The sequence below is a fragment of the Canis aureus genome, chromosome 3 (assembly GCF_053574225.1).
Source record: "Canis aureus isolate CA01 chromosome 3, VMU_Caureus_v.1.0, whole genome shotgun sequence".
Taxonomy (NCBI): domain Eukaryota; kingdom Metazoa; phylum Chordata; class Mammalia; order Carnivora; family Canidae; genus Canis; species Canis aureus.
This window is the reverse complement of record NC_135613.1, coordinates 75,564,024-75,578,279: the sequence shown is the minus strand read 5'-3', so window position 1 is coordinate 75,578,279 and position 14,256 is coordinate 75,564,024. Positions and strand designations below refer to the sequence as shown.

Sequence of the window (14,256 nt, the reverse complement as noted above, 5' to 3'; positions counted from 1 at the left end):
AAATATTATAGTACATATTATATAACTTTTAATCAATAAATTTTGGATAGAGAGATTAATGGTTGGGCTACTACCTCCCCTACGTAGGTAAAAAAAGAGTGAGAAAGAGAAGATAACATGTTTGAAATAACTTTTGTTAGGCCACTCTAGAGAAAAAATGATAGGTAATCCAGGAAGCCTATTGGGTATCTACTATGTGGTCAGAAAAGTGCAGGGAATGGCAAAAGAGCTCACCTAGAAAATAAATTAAAGGTTGAGGAAGAGCAGAGGTTCTAGATGGCATCAGATAGGAAAGATGAGAAGGCTGGTGATGACAATGAAGGCAAAGACTACATGCAAAAGGATATGAGGGAGAATGAAGAGAAGGTAAGAGATAGAAAAACACAAAAAATTTTTTGAAAGCAGAATCCGTCTAAGCAATGACAAGACCTAAGATATATTCATAAAGATAATGCTCCCAGGATAAATAATATGAATTGCAAATACCGGACTGCTTTTGACTAGTAAAATGGATTAGACATTTTTAAAGTAATAAAAGTTTGGTGATGACACATTGATTCCATTTTACATTCCACCTTTTGCCTTGGGAGCCTGAAACAATGTAGGGATAATAAGACAGTTTGGCAAAATTTTAAATTATACTTCTATTAAAGGATCCTGATGTTCTCTGGAACACAATTTAGAAACTGCTGCTGTAAATTATATTAAAAGAAACTAAATAACCTTCTTTGGCTGAAACTTCTTATATTTGAATTTTATACTATTTGCGTTTGGATTCTAACTTTACAGAAATGATAGGTGCCCATAATTAAGTGCAGTAGCAAATACAATGAACCAAGAATCAAAAGACCTAGATTAGAAACCTGACTCCAAAAATGTACTAGCTGAGAAATACTGGACTAGTCAATGAATGTCACTGAATCTAAATTCCCCTCATCTGTAAAATGGGAATGACATCTGCTTGGTGGTATTGTTATGTGTATTAAATATAATGCCTATAAAGCATTGAGAATGATGCTTGATAAACAAAAGCTGTTTGTTATTGTTACTAAGTGAGAAAACAGTTGTAAACGTATAGTAAATGTAAACTACTGCTAAATCATCTAAACATATATATGAAGATGACAATAATTTGACTTACTAGATGTGATAGGATGGAAGTGAATCACACTCTTATGTGATAATAAACGTCTCATTTTTAAATACAAAAAAAATAAGCATGGGCAAATATTTCTATAATAACCAGATTATGTATAGACCATGAATTGGTTGTTTACCTACTCGTTATTTTTTCCAATCTGATTTTTTAACTTTAGCAACCCTCAGAACATAACAGAACATACTCCAGACCAGTCATATTGAGAACAGTAAACTTTTCAAGCTGGATAAGCAATGGTTTCCTTATTGCCAACAGTGTAAGGAAGCAATGCTAGCTAAAATGAGATATGGTAAATATTTATGCAAAATTAACAGACCTTTACCCCACAGGGAGGCTGCAAGCATGGGAAAAAACAGCTTCCCAGAACTGAGCATAGCGGATGTCTGTAGATCTCCCTAAGGGCTAGAAAAGTCTCCACATCCATAAGAATGCTTCAAAGGGCATTGCTTTTTTGCATGCATCCTCTCTGTGGCTTTTAAACCAAGTAAAATTCTCAAATTATAATTTCCTACTCTTTCTCTACCTAGAAACAGTACTTAGTCAATAAAAAATTTAGTTTGTAGCTTCTTTTTTGAATCAGCTATCTGCCTACCTCTGTTCTAGATTCTCTGAGGTTATTAAGAAAATGCAAAAACAACAATATAGTTAAAGATTAGGCTAAAAAATACACGTAAGTATCTCTTAATTTTCTTTCCAATGCTACAGCATAAAAAGTGGCTGAACTAAAATGATTCATGCCATAGAATTTCAGTAACAACAAAAAAAAGTCACTTACAAAAAAAAAATGAACAAAAAGTCACTGCTTTATGGCTTAAAAGATAAATCTAGAGCTTTCGAATAAAAGGGATATTTATACATTTCTTTAAGTGGTAGAAAATATAAACTGAATGATAAAATATAAAGGGAAGATCACTACTATAACAAGAAATCCTTAAAAAGAAAATATTATCCCCATTGCCACTTACCTAGGAAAAATTTAAACCCGATTTGCTTAAATCACTTACACTTCACAAAGACCTGATTACCTAGCATTAAAATCATTCATTTGCTGCCTTTTCTTCCTCTCAATATAACAATTCTTTGAGTCCCTTCTTACCGCTTTGTGTGCCTACCACACTCTACACACACACACACACACACACACACACACCACCAAAAAAAAAGAAAAAGAAAAAACCCACAAATCTTGTTTTAGATGGACCTTAAACTTTTTAAAAGAACTTCAGAATAGTTAACAATGGAAAATGACTTATAAGCAATGTATATTAGGCTTCAAAAGAATCCAATGTTTACAGATGTGTGTATATTAAAAGCAATGAATAAGAAATCAAAACACAATGTAGCCATTCTTTAGAGGAAATGAGACAAAATGCCTCACGTCAGAAATCTGGAAAAGGGAGTAAGTAAATAGGTGATTAAAAATACAAAAGAATAAAATATAGTATGAAATTATAATGTAAGACAACACTTTAATGGTGTTGAAGGCAAAAATCCACTTTCTGGGCTTTATCCAACTGATTCAAAAGATCAACTGACTGATCCAGATGAGCCATCTTACTTAGTATAAGCAAGCCTGAGACCAAAAGGCCCAAAGAAAATGACAATTGGAATCACAATCCCAACTCCTCTACTGAAAAACTATGTGACTTTATGCAAGTTAATCCATGTCTTAAAATTTCATTTTTCTCTGTTTTAAGATGAGGACAATATTTAAATTACACAGCTAAAAGAGTAAAAAAGACAATGCATAGAAAGTTCCTGGAACAGTGCAGAGCACTTAATATGTACTCAATAAACATAAAATCCTTTACCACATCCCAAATTTCTTTATAAGACTAAATTTCCCCTACCTTAAAATATTTCTTTTCACCCACAGTCATCTTCCCACCTTTCTGAAATATAAAACATTAGTGCAGCAACTCATCAGGATTTAAGCACTGTCTTGCTAAATAAACAAACTACTGTAGCTTCCAGAATCTTTCACTGATCAACATATTTACCACTGGATGTACAAAGTTGCTAGTACCTTCAAAGAGGTAGCTAATGAGGAGAGATGTTCTCCTTCAAATAGTGACTAAAGCAATACCTAATCAGAAAAATGTGATTTCTTCTATTCAAAGGCAACGAACATCTAAAGCTTCTTAAATTTCAACTTAAAAAACACTGCACTTCTCACTTTAGGTAACTCACCAAAATATAATTAAACTGAAAAATAAAAAGGAAACAACTGGACAGTATGTGATGGGACAGAACAATTTAATTTGGAAAACAAGATAAATTTCACCATTGATAGTTTCATACCACTATTTCACCCCCAAAAAAGTGACTTCTCATGTTAATCATCAGCATGAATCAATGGATATCACTCTTACAGGTAAATTTCTTAATTGTTAAATATAAATCAGCAGGTAGCAGAAGCTCAAAGTAACTTTGCCAATGCAATGACCTATGCAGAGTGGGCATTCATTATTTACTGAATAAATGAATAAGTAAATGACCTAATGTTGTAAAGACGGGAACTGAACAAATCCTGAGTGATCAAAGGCAGATTTAAAAGTCGATTGCCAAGCCTACAAGTCTTACCAATTCAGCAACCAGAGAGGTTATTGTTTCAGTCTGAACCGAAATAACCGTCTCTCTTTGGCCTGTTCCTCACTTCCAAATGTATCTTAATTCTAAAAACAACCTATAACTTGAAATATAAAGGATAAGGAATACTATCACAGTAAGGATACTGTGATATCTCATTTATACAGATGAGAAAACTAAACTGTTGTGCAGAGGGTTTGCCTATGGTCTCCCAGATATAATAAGCAGCAGAACAAGTCTGACACACTAAGCCCAGGAGGCTTTTTTTTCTACATCATCTTCGATCAGTTCCTTTCTATTGCTTTCTTTTACAAAAGCTAAACACACAGAGATACACAGATATAAAATTAAGAGCTGAAATATCTTTTCTTTTAACTACTTTTAATTTCTGACAAAGATAGTTTCAAAAAGAAGGCTGCCAGTGGAGTCAAAATTAATATAATTGCTAATATTTATCCATATAATATTTTACTTAATTCCTATTTTTGGAAACAAAATGCACCTTGTACCCTACTAAGCAATAATTGCATGGGGAGAAGCTTCTTTTTATTAGTCACATCCAGGCAACACACCCAACTTACTTTTAAACACCATCCAAAGAATTCTGATCTTGTAGAGCTTCTGGGTAAATACAGTAACTAGAAACCACAAACCTTTCCCCAAATTGTGCAACTAACAAATACAACTGAAGTACAAATATATTATTCTGACAAAGGTACCAACAAATTATTATCTCTGAAAATGAATGTTTTTCTATTGTGATGCAACAGAAAAATAACGAACAATGGCCAAGTCCAAGAGTTATTCTCCATGGGAAAAAACTATTTACATTTTAAATAGACTATATTGTCCCAAGCAACCAAAGCCAGAATCAGTTGAATGCCAAGAAAAACTCAAATTTAAATAAAAATTGTATTTACAAGCCAATGATTTTACAAGCCAAGCATTTTCTACTGCAGTTACTAAACGGATTCTGAAATGAGACTAACAATATAACTTAATTAAAGAAAACAAACCATTTTGATACCTAGAAAGATAATTTTAACCTAAGTGTCTCTAAGCACAGTGAAAGAAGCCCATCAAGAAAACAAAATTAGCTAGTAGGACTCTACTAAAATAAAGTACTTTCATCATGTTTTATATAATTTATTCATTGGTCTGGATAAATCCTCCTTGATCACCTCACTGTCACCTGCCAATCTACAAACTGATGAAGGGACTCTGTTTAATTTGCTTCCCACTGTTGATTACATAACACTTTCCCCAAAGAATTTCCTGTGAAGCTGATGATCCTGGATGCATAATGAAGAAATGACAAGTATACTTATTGTATCATACTGTGTGATAATAACCTCTGTAAAGTCTTGAGTCAAAATGGAGGCTTTATATCCCTTAGACAACTAACCTAAGCAGTGGCAAGTGGCTTTCATTACTTCTAAACCACAGTTGGACAGACTCTCTCCCTTACTTTTGGATCATCTCAGGAACCTCCTTAAAGATTGATAGAGCCTTTCTCTGCACAGCAAATAGGATAGGTGAATATAAGATTTTTACAAACGGTTCTGATGTTTTTCCTTCAAAGTAAATAACATCACTGGGAACTCCCAGAACACTTAGAGCCATTAAGGGCTGGGATTCCTTTCAGTTGGCATCATTCCAACAGAGGCTCAGTGAGAAATGAAACCTCCTGCAAATCAAATCTGTTGCAATGTTTTTTTTTTTTTTCCAGGGGTTAATTACCTGCTTCTGCTATACACACACACACACACACACACACACACACACACACTGAAGTGGAGAAGAGGAGGTTCTGGGAAAACAGATGACATTCTTCTCTATAAGCCTCCTCCAGAAATACTCAAAATGAAATCAAAACAGGTTTCTGGATGTCAAATTGCAGATACACTCCATGAACATCCTCTCCTACTTGACACCTGTCAGTCCCTAGTACCATTACCTCAAACTATTAGACAGCAAGATTAAAGGAAGTCGCACTTTCAGACTTTATTTTTCAGAGATACTTAGTGAAGTATTTATGGGTGAAGTATCCAGAAACTGCTTCAAAATAATCTGATGGAGAAGCAGGGCAAGGAAACAGATGAACCAAGACTGTCCACGCACTGATAATTATTGAAGCTAATTATGGGGACATGGAGGTTCATCATACTTTTATTCTCTGTACTTCTGTGTATGTTTGAAATATTCCACAAAAAACAAAACAAACAAACAAAAAAACTGGGCAGCTCGGGTGGCTCAGCGGTTTAGTGCCTCCTTTGGCTCAGGGCGTGATCCTGGAGACCCAGGATTGAGTCCCACATCGGGCTCCCTATGTGGAGCCTGCTTCTCCCTCTGCCTCTGTCTCTGCCCCCCGCCCCCGTGTGTCTCTCATGAACAAATAAATATTAAAAAATAATAATAAAAACAAAAATAAAAAATAAAATAAAACTTATACGGATTGAAAACAACCCATCTAGTAAGCATGGTGGACTATGTCATCCCTAATTTTTTACTCTCCCCTTCCCCTAAGAGAATTATACATCCTTACCCATCATTATGTGACTTGCAACACCACCTGTGGGAGGAATATTCATCCCTGGCACACTGACAATGAGCCTGACCATTTGACTTGCTTTGGCCAATGACATGATTTATGTACACCATGACTGAGGAGAAACTTTTAAGAGCCACTGCATGCTTGCATCAGCTTTCCTGCTCTTTCCTTCTGCCATGCAAATGACATATCCCAGACAGAGGCTGCTCCTTCAGCCAGGGTTCTGAAAATGCTGCAGCCAATCCACAGATGACAAGGTGTAATGTAAGCAAGAAATAAACCAGTATTGTAAGCCACTAAAATTTGAAGCTGGTGTTACGGTAACACAAGCTAGCAGAAACTGATATATATACCTACTATGGACTAGGTACGAAGAATATTAAAATGATAGACTGCTGTACTTGTAAGGATGTTTTGAAAGATAGACCAAAAAAAATTATTAATTTTCTAAAGTGGCAAAGGATACAGTATGCAAGGTCCAAAAAAAAAAAAAATTAGAAGTATGACATTTGCAATTCAATCAGTTTGTTCTTAAGGTTCCAGCAAAGCCAATAAAGGGTTTTGTATATGGGTGGTACAGCCGCTGATCTCAAAGAAAATTCTCTAAATTCTATTATTTCAGTATACCAGTTAAAACTAGAGAAGAAGAAAAAAAAAAAAAACTAGAGAAGAAGTATGTTCGAACCATTAAGTTTTGTGAAAAAGCATTAATTAGTTCCATAAATGAAGTATCTACTCCATTAAGTTAACCCATGTAGGGTAAAATTCTAAAGAGAAGAAAAAAAAAAGAAAAAGAAAAAATTCTAACTGTAACTCTTACAGTGATTAAACAACACTTGAATGGTTACAGAAGTCAAGGTCCACACAGCAATTCTTTATTGCAGGAACACGTTTTTCCACAAATTTGAGCAGTATCTGAATATAGCTGCAACTTGCAAACATGATTAGGAATAGGTCTGCACTATTCATCTTAGGATCTCAAAGCATTTCACAAACATTAATTTAACCCTCATATCACCTGAGAGGTAGATATTATACATTATAACCATCTATCCTGCCACTACAAAATGTTTAAATACCCCTTCAGCAGTACTTGCTCTGAGAAGGTCTTGCCCAAACAGCCAATAAAACAGGAAATAAGCTGACAGTGCATGTGCCACCAACAATCTCTGAAAAGATCAGACCTTCACCCACAAGAACCACTTCCTCTGAATAAACCACAGAGACTGTACAGGGCAAACCACATACCAGTTTGTGTGTGGGACACAGGAAGATAACCCATCTAAAATCTATGGAAAGGTATGTCTAAGCCCCTTCATGAGACTTTCCATATACATTTAAATGTAGACATCGATCTCAAGTTATAATGGAGTTATATCCCAAAAAATCCACTGTAAGTTGAAAATATCATAAGTTGAAAACACAATACATATAACTTACTGAACATCACAGCTTAGCTAAGCCTACCTGAACTGTGCTCGGAACACTCACCTCTCAGCCTAAGGTTGGGCAAAATCATCTAACAGACAACCCTATAAACCACTTTCATAATAAAGTGTTAGATATCTCATGTATTAAATACTGTCCTGAAAGTAAAAAATAGGATGATTATATGGGTACAGAATGGTTTTAAATATATTGGTTGTTTACCCTCACGATCATAAGGATGAGAGCAGTGGGGCTTGCTGCTGCTAACCAGCATCAAGAGAGAGTACTGGTACTGCCTACTAGCCTAGAAAAATATCAAAATTCAAAGTACCATTTCTACGGAATGCATATCACTTCTGCATTATCTTGAAGTCAAACACTGTAGGCTGGGAACAATCTGTATTTTGAGGGACTTGTTATTCTGTCTAGACAAGACCAGCCAACTTCTGCATTACATGTTCAATTTCACATGTAACATCTTCAGAAGACAATGAAATTCCAGTTTTTCAACTATATAAAATCTACATTTTTTTAAAGATTTTTTTATGTATTTATTCATGAGAGACAGAGAGAGAGAGAGAGAGAGAGAGAGGCAGAGACACAAGCAGAGGGAGAAGCAGGCTCCATGCAGGGAGCCCAATGTGGGACTTGATACTGGGTCTCCAGGATCACGCCCTGGGCTGAAGGCGGCACTAAACCGCTGAGCCACCAGAGCTGCCCAAATCTACATTTTCTAAAACCAAAGACTACCTACAAAATTCTCTTTGATATCTTGAGGGTGTGAACCTAACATCAGCATTTAAATGTAATATTTGACCAAAATTGTAGTCTCTGAGCAATAGCTTTAAATGACTACATACAACAGGCTTTACAATATTAAAGAAAAAGCAGTGTAACAAGTGGCTAATTGCTAAGCATTGAGTAAACCAGGTTTTCTTAAATTTTTTTGTGTGAATTTTTTCATGAATTGTTACTCATAGTCCCAAGACAGGAAATCTAATTTTTCATTGGCCATTAGATTGGCTTGTCTTTCAACACTGGGAAGCTACCCAGGCCTATCATGTGACTATGATCTCAAAAACCAAGATTCAGCTTTTGAATTAGTAAAAGATCCTGTTTTGGTATGAATCTAAACTGTCAGCTGCATTGGTGCATGCTAATTCAATAAGGTAAACATAGTGTATTTCTTCTTTTCCTGAAAGTCAATAATGTATGCTTGTGCAATTCAGGCAAAGCCTCTGACCTTCAGACCATCATGTGGTACCTGCACAGAATCAAAAAGCTAAAAATTATCCTAAGGCACTAGCTTCATAAGGTTCTCTTGGAGTTAGAAGCTGTCTCACAAAATCTTTCGTATATGGCTATCTCGGTACTCCACATATTCTCAGTTGAAAAAGTAAAATGCCCTAACTTTGGCATCTCACCAAAACTCTAAAGTTTGAGGAAACAAAATCACTAGCAAAATACAAAAGAACAAAGACATCTATTTAAATAATTTTAAACTAAGTTGCTATCGATGAAAAAATCCTACCAATAAAATATTCAAGAGTTCTATACTCTTATGCATTTTATAATTTAAATATGCACTTTTTCCTTCTTTTATGGTCTCATCATTAGTAACAGCGCTTATAAATACAGTGGCAAAAAAGTAAAATGTTATGTTAATTTTAACAATAGTGTATTTCACTGGAAAAATAATGCTAAGTATTTTCAGGTCAAGTTCTTTTCACTCATATGTGGGGGGGGACAGAAAAAAAAAGGTAAAACTCAATATACAAAAGAAATGGAAAAAGTGACATACAATTTAAGGTGAGACTGAAAAACCACTGCAAAAAAAATTAAAAAATTAAAAAATAACAACTTCCAGATGTATCACCACATTGCAACAGATAATTTAGAGCTACAATCACATCTCTTCATTTACTTACAAGTTCAGAGATGTCTTATCTTCACTTCTGATTGATTTTCAACCAAGGATGGCTCCTAACACTTATTATTTTTGTTTGCTACCCATCTGTCACATAATTGATAACACTTGTTACATTAGGGGCACTCATATTTTAAAGAATCACTTTGTAAAGAAGCCTTTTATAACGCGAGTAATTGCTTAGCTGATTTAGTAACTATGCTGTTCGTATAAATTTATTTGATCCCAACATCTCCCATATCCATTCTAAAAACTAACATAAAAGTGAATTAAAATAAACTTGAGAATCTCTTTAGCCCTAATTTTGGGCTATGCCTAGAGAAAACTGAAGACCCCCTGAATTATATTAAACTTAAAGTGGGAACTTGCTGCTCTAGAATATGGGTAAAGATAAAATACAGAATACTATATTTGGTCCTAGGAGCACATCTAAGGGGGAAAAAAAAACCTCTGCACTAAGAGAGCAATTAGGGAAAAGCTAATAAAACATTAGGAGGGACAGGGTGATTTTTAGACAACAAATCAACAGAACATACAACTTGGCAAAGCAAAGAATAAGGGTGGGGGTAGGGAAAGGGTGCTGGGTAACTGTCTGAACCATTTAGAGTCGTATAAACACAACATGGGAGGACAGCATTATTTAGCCTGCTACAGCAAGTATATACAAGTAAGAGGACAAATTAAAAGTCTGAGCTAAAGATCAGGAAAAACTTCCTGACTACTAGATCTATCAGATTACTGTTCAGTCTCGTGAGGAAGTGCCGAGAACTTGACCCTCTAGAATAGGTAAGGCATTAGAAAGCATCCCCTAAGAGAAAAATCCAACTCTAACTTGGCCAGATTGGAAAATTACAAAAGTAAAGTAGGACAGAAAAAATAATACACATAGTAAGACAATAATTTAAAGTAGAAAGAGGACTTGAAAGTCAGAAGATCTAGGTTAAAATCGTCCTTTCCAGTTTTATAATCTTGACTTAAAACAGTATAAGTTGTCTAAATGTTAAGGATGATCTGCCCTATGTGGAGTGAAAATATTGCAAGTGTTAAAGAATTACACTATAATAAGATATTGTTACATACATGAGAGTATTTTACTCAAAAAGAAACAAAATATTTATAATTTTGCTCATTTTAAAATTTCAGTTCAAATGTCACTATTTTGAGGACAAAGGGAAGGAGACAGGGACAAAGGGAAGAAGAGAGAATGTCTTCAAATGAGGCTTTAAAACATCATCAAGTTTTAACAGAGACAGAAAGAAGTTATTATGCTCCAGCTCCCTGTTCCTGAAAATGTGACATGGTCAATTTCTAGGAGATAAACAATTACATGATAAGAAACATTTCTAGTAATTTTGTCAGACAGCCACGATATAAAAATCTCTCCGATGACCTCTCGAAAAACCATTAAAATATCCTGCTTTCTGTGACCCACACCAGTTTGATTGGCAATTCATACCCATTTCGAGATGGCTTTCAGAAGAGGCCACCACATATGTTTACTCAAAGATTTTCTGACTGTTTTCTCTGGAATCAAAATGCTCCACAGAAAAATATGTAAAATCCACCGTTTATGGATTTCATCAATGTCTGCCTCAAATTTCACTGAAACTCCAAACTTAGTTAAAAAAAATCCTGTATGTTAACTCAATGTTATCTACTACATTTTAACGAGAAACCACCAATGTGTTAGGGAGCATTACCAGGTTACCATATTTTTACAGTGATTCAAATAGATTCTCTTGTCACCTCACTAAACAAATACGAACATCTTATAAATGTACCATTAATCAGGAAGACGACAGCTCTGCACTTTTTAAAAAGTTTACTTTGTACTGTATCTGTTGACTCATGTAAAAGCGTACAAGTGAATGTACTATTGCACGTCTATATGAATCAGGATTTTATACCGTACCGGGAGAAAAGAACATTAAACTGAATACAAAGCTAGCTCTGGGATCCTGGTCCCTAATCTCAATTTTGTATTTATCAAATGACCGACTTTACAAGTAAACGTTACAAATAACCTAACCTTGCAGATGACTCAGATAAACTTGAAAACAGCACACATACAGGAGTTGTTTAGTTTTGTTTTCTAATCAAAAGCATTATATGGCAATGATGGCAGAAAAAGTATCCTGGATGAAAACGCCAATTACTGTGTATACACATGTAAAGTCACAAGTTTGCATACTCACCAAAAGTTTGCTTCAATTAAACAAGCTTAGACCTGAACTCAGTACTAAGAAAATGCCAATATATTAAAAACCTTTGTTTATCTGTCAATCAGAACAACAAAGCCCCTAAGTCCTAGACCAGACAAAGATCCATTTATTTCAAGTAAGACACTTATAACAAAACCTTACCTGTATCGTCCCTGAAAACTCACTGTTCTAGAATCTAGCCTGAAACGGTTTAGGGAGTCCACTGAAAGAGCACTCTCCTCTCTCTCTCTCTCAGAAGAATTTCCAAGTGCCATAAGACCCCCTAAACTCTCAGGAACAGAAGACAGGCACCTAAGAGGACTGCAAAGAATTAGGATGTATTTTTAGGACTGAATATAGCAATTGATGCAAACTGAAAAATAGCGATCAGATGCTAATACAACTTTTCAAGTGCTGATTCTAAAAGTGGAAAACTATACGTCTCACAGAAGTTACAAAGCAAAACACTAGATGGTATTCATTAGCTGCTTAGATTTAAAAAACAAAAAAAAAAAAACAAAAAAAAAACAAAACCACAACACTATTCAGATACACTGTATAAAAACAGCAGTTACCATAAACATAGTTTGGATTTTAAATTGATAAGTACACCTTTTAAAAAGGGGGGAAATGGGGTGAGGGGTCTGAGGAATAGAAGATGAAGAGGAAGAGAAGGGAATAAAATGACTGTGTTAATTTAACTGTAAAATAATAACAGGATATAACAGAGTTCTGAGTATCCACAGTGACCAATCAGAGCCTAAACATAGCTGAATTCCATCCCAGCCCCAGCACGTCCCTAACACAAGAATAAAACCCTTCTTATCTTGTTCAGCCATGTGTCGCCTGCCACAAACTGCAAAACAGAACAACGCCCAAAACCAGCTAGTCTGATTTCAAATGAGGACAGACAGACTCTGTAGTCAGAAGCACCACAATGAAAGAACTCTAACTCACACAGCTGGCCTGGTGGGTCTGCACACTCTACCAAACAAAGCCATACCACATACAGTACTTCAAACTTGAAAGGATCTTTAAAAAGCTACACTGGCACTGTTAATTTGCCAATAGCTCTAGAATCAGCAAAATACACCTACAGTACACTGGAATTAGACAGTGAGAAACAAGAATGGGGTAGACATAGCAGAGAAGCAGCTAAGAACCACTCTGTACCCATAACTTTGTTAAGGTACCCTGGGAAAAAAAATAACACTAAACTGGCGCGCTTCTGGATTTCACCCCAACATATATTTAAATCAGGGACAACTACTCTCCTAGCCAGCAAATGGATGCTTGATATCTACAGAGTAAGATGTGTTTAAAGAAAATGTAATAGTCACCTAAGAATAATCTTGTTAAAAAAAAAAAAAAACTAGTAGCAAATTTCTAAGATACGGGTATCCACAATGTCTTGGCAATGCATTCTAAATTAAGTGGTTTTTAAAGGTGTTTTTCTTTTTTAAAATGTAACATCAGCCAACACCTGAACTTATTCAAGGACATCAATACCCAAACCAATTTGCAGATTCATCTTATACTTAGAATACTCGTCTTTTAATCTTTTGTGCTTAGCACGGGGCCTGGCAAAGGACATCCACTGACTACATATTTATTGTATATCTGTATCTCATCTAACTTATTAAAAAAAAAAAAAAGTCCCAAGATTTAATTTCAAGATAATAGAAAAAGGAAAAAAATCTCTGAGAAGCAGAGAGGAAGGTTATTAAGTGGGCACTATTATTAAGTGGTTCTCATGTGAAATGAGCTAGTGACCCTTGGTTCTGTTTCTACAAAATTAAGCACCCCTAGTACCACAGTAAAAACTACTAATACTACATTAGTCCCTAATAAGACTTCTTGTCTAAAGGCTCATACAGAGGCCAAGAAGTGAATGAACCAGGAAAATAAAAACACAACGTGATTTCTCAGTAGCAAAACACCCTGAAAGGAAAAGGGATGGGGATGATCGAAAGAAATTAAAGATAAGCACTGCTGCTACTTGTTGTTACGGGTACAATCAGAAAAGTTGAAAACTAAAATTAATTTTAAAAAAATACGCAACGAATATAGTTTAAATATTTAATGGAATCTTTTAGGTGAACATTCACGTGACACTGGAAAGCATCAACAGGAAGAGGAAGTTCTGTTTCTGGAGTAGCTGTTATGGTATGATAATGGAATTTGGCCCTTTTAAAATCAACAAATGAGTCTGACCATTGGGTGAAACTCTGTATTAGGAAACTCCACATTTTCTGCAAGAGCACTATTGTTGCACTTTTCATCAAGTGCTTTGTTTTGCCCCCCTAATTCAGTTATTTGATCTTTTTTTTTTTTTTTTAATGATGTAATAGTCTGAATACGGACTTAAAAAAAAAAAAAAAAGACTGGCTGAAATTTGGAA

At 35.1% G+C, this 14,256-nt stretch overlaps 1 protein-coding gene across 6 annotated transcripts in view; it reads right to left on the bottom strand.

The window, feature by feature from the left end:
- ARHGEF12 (Rho guanine nucleotide exchange factor 12) overlaps positions 1-14,256 on the bottom strand; it is a 151,198-nt gene that overhangs the window by 134,744 nt on the left and 2,198 nt on the right. The gene's annotated exons all lie outside the window — the stretch shown is intronic.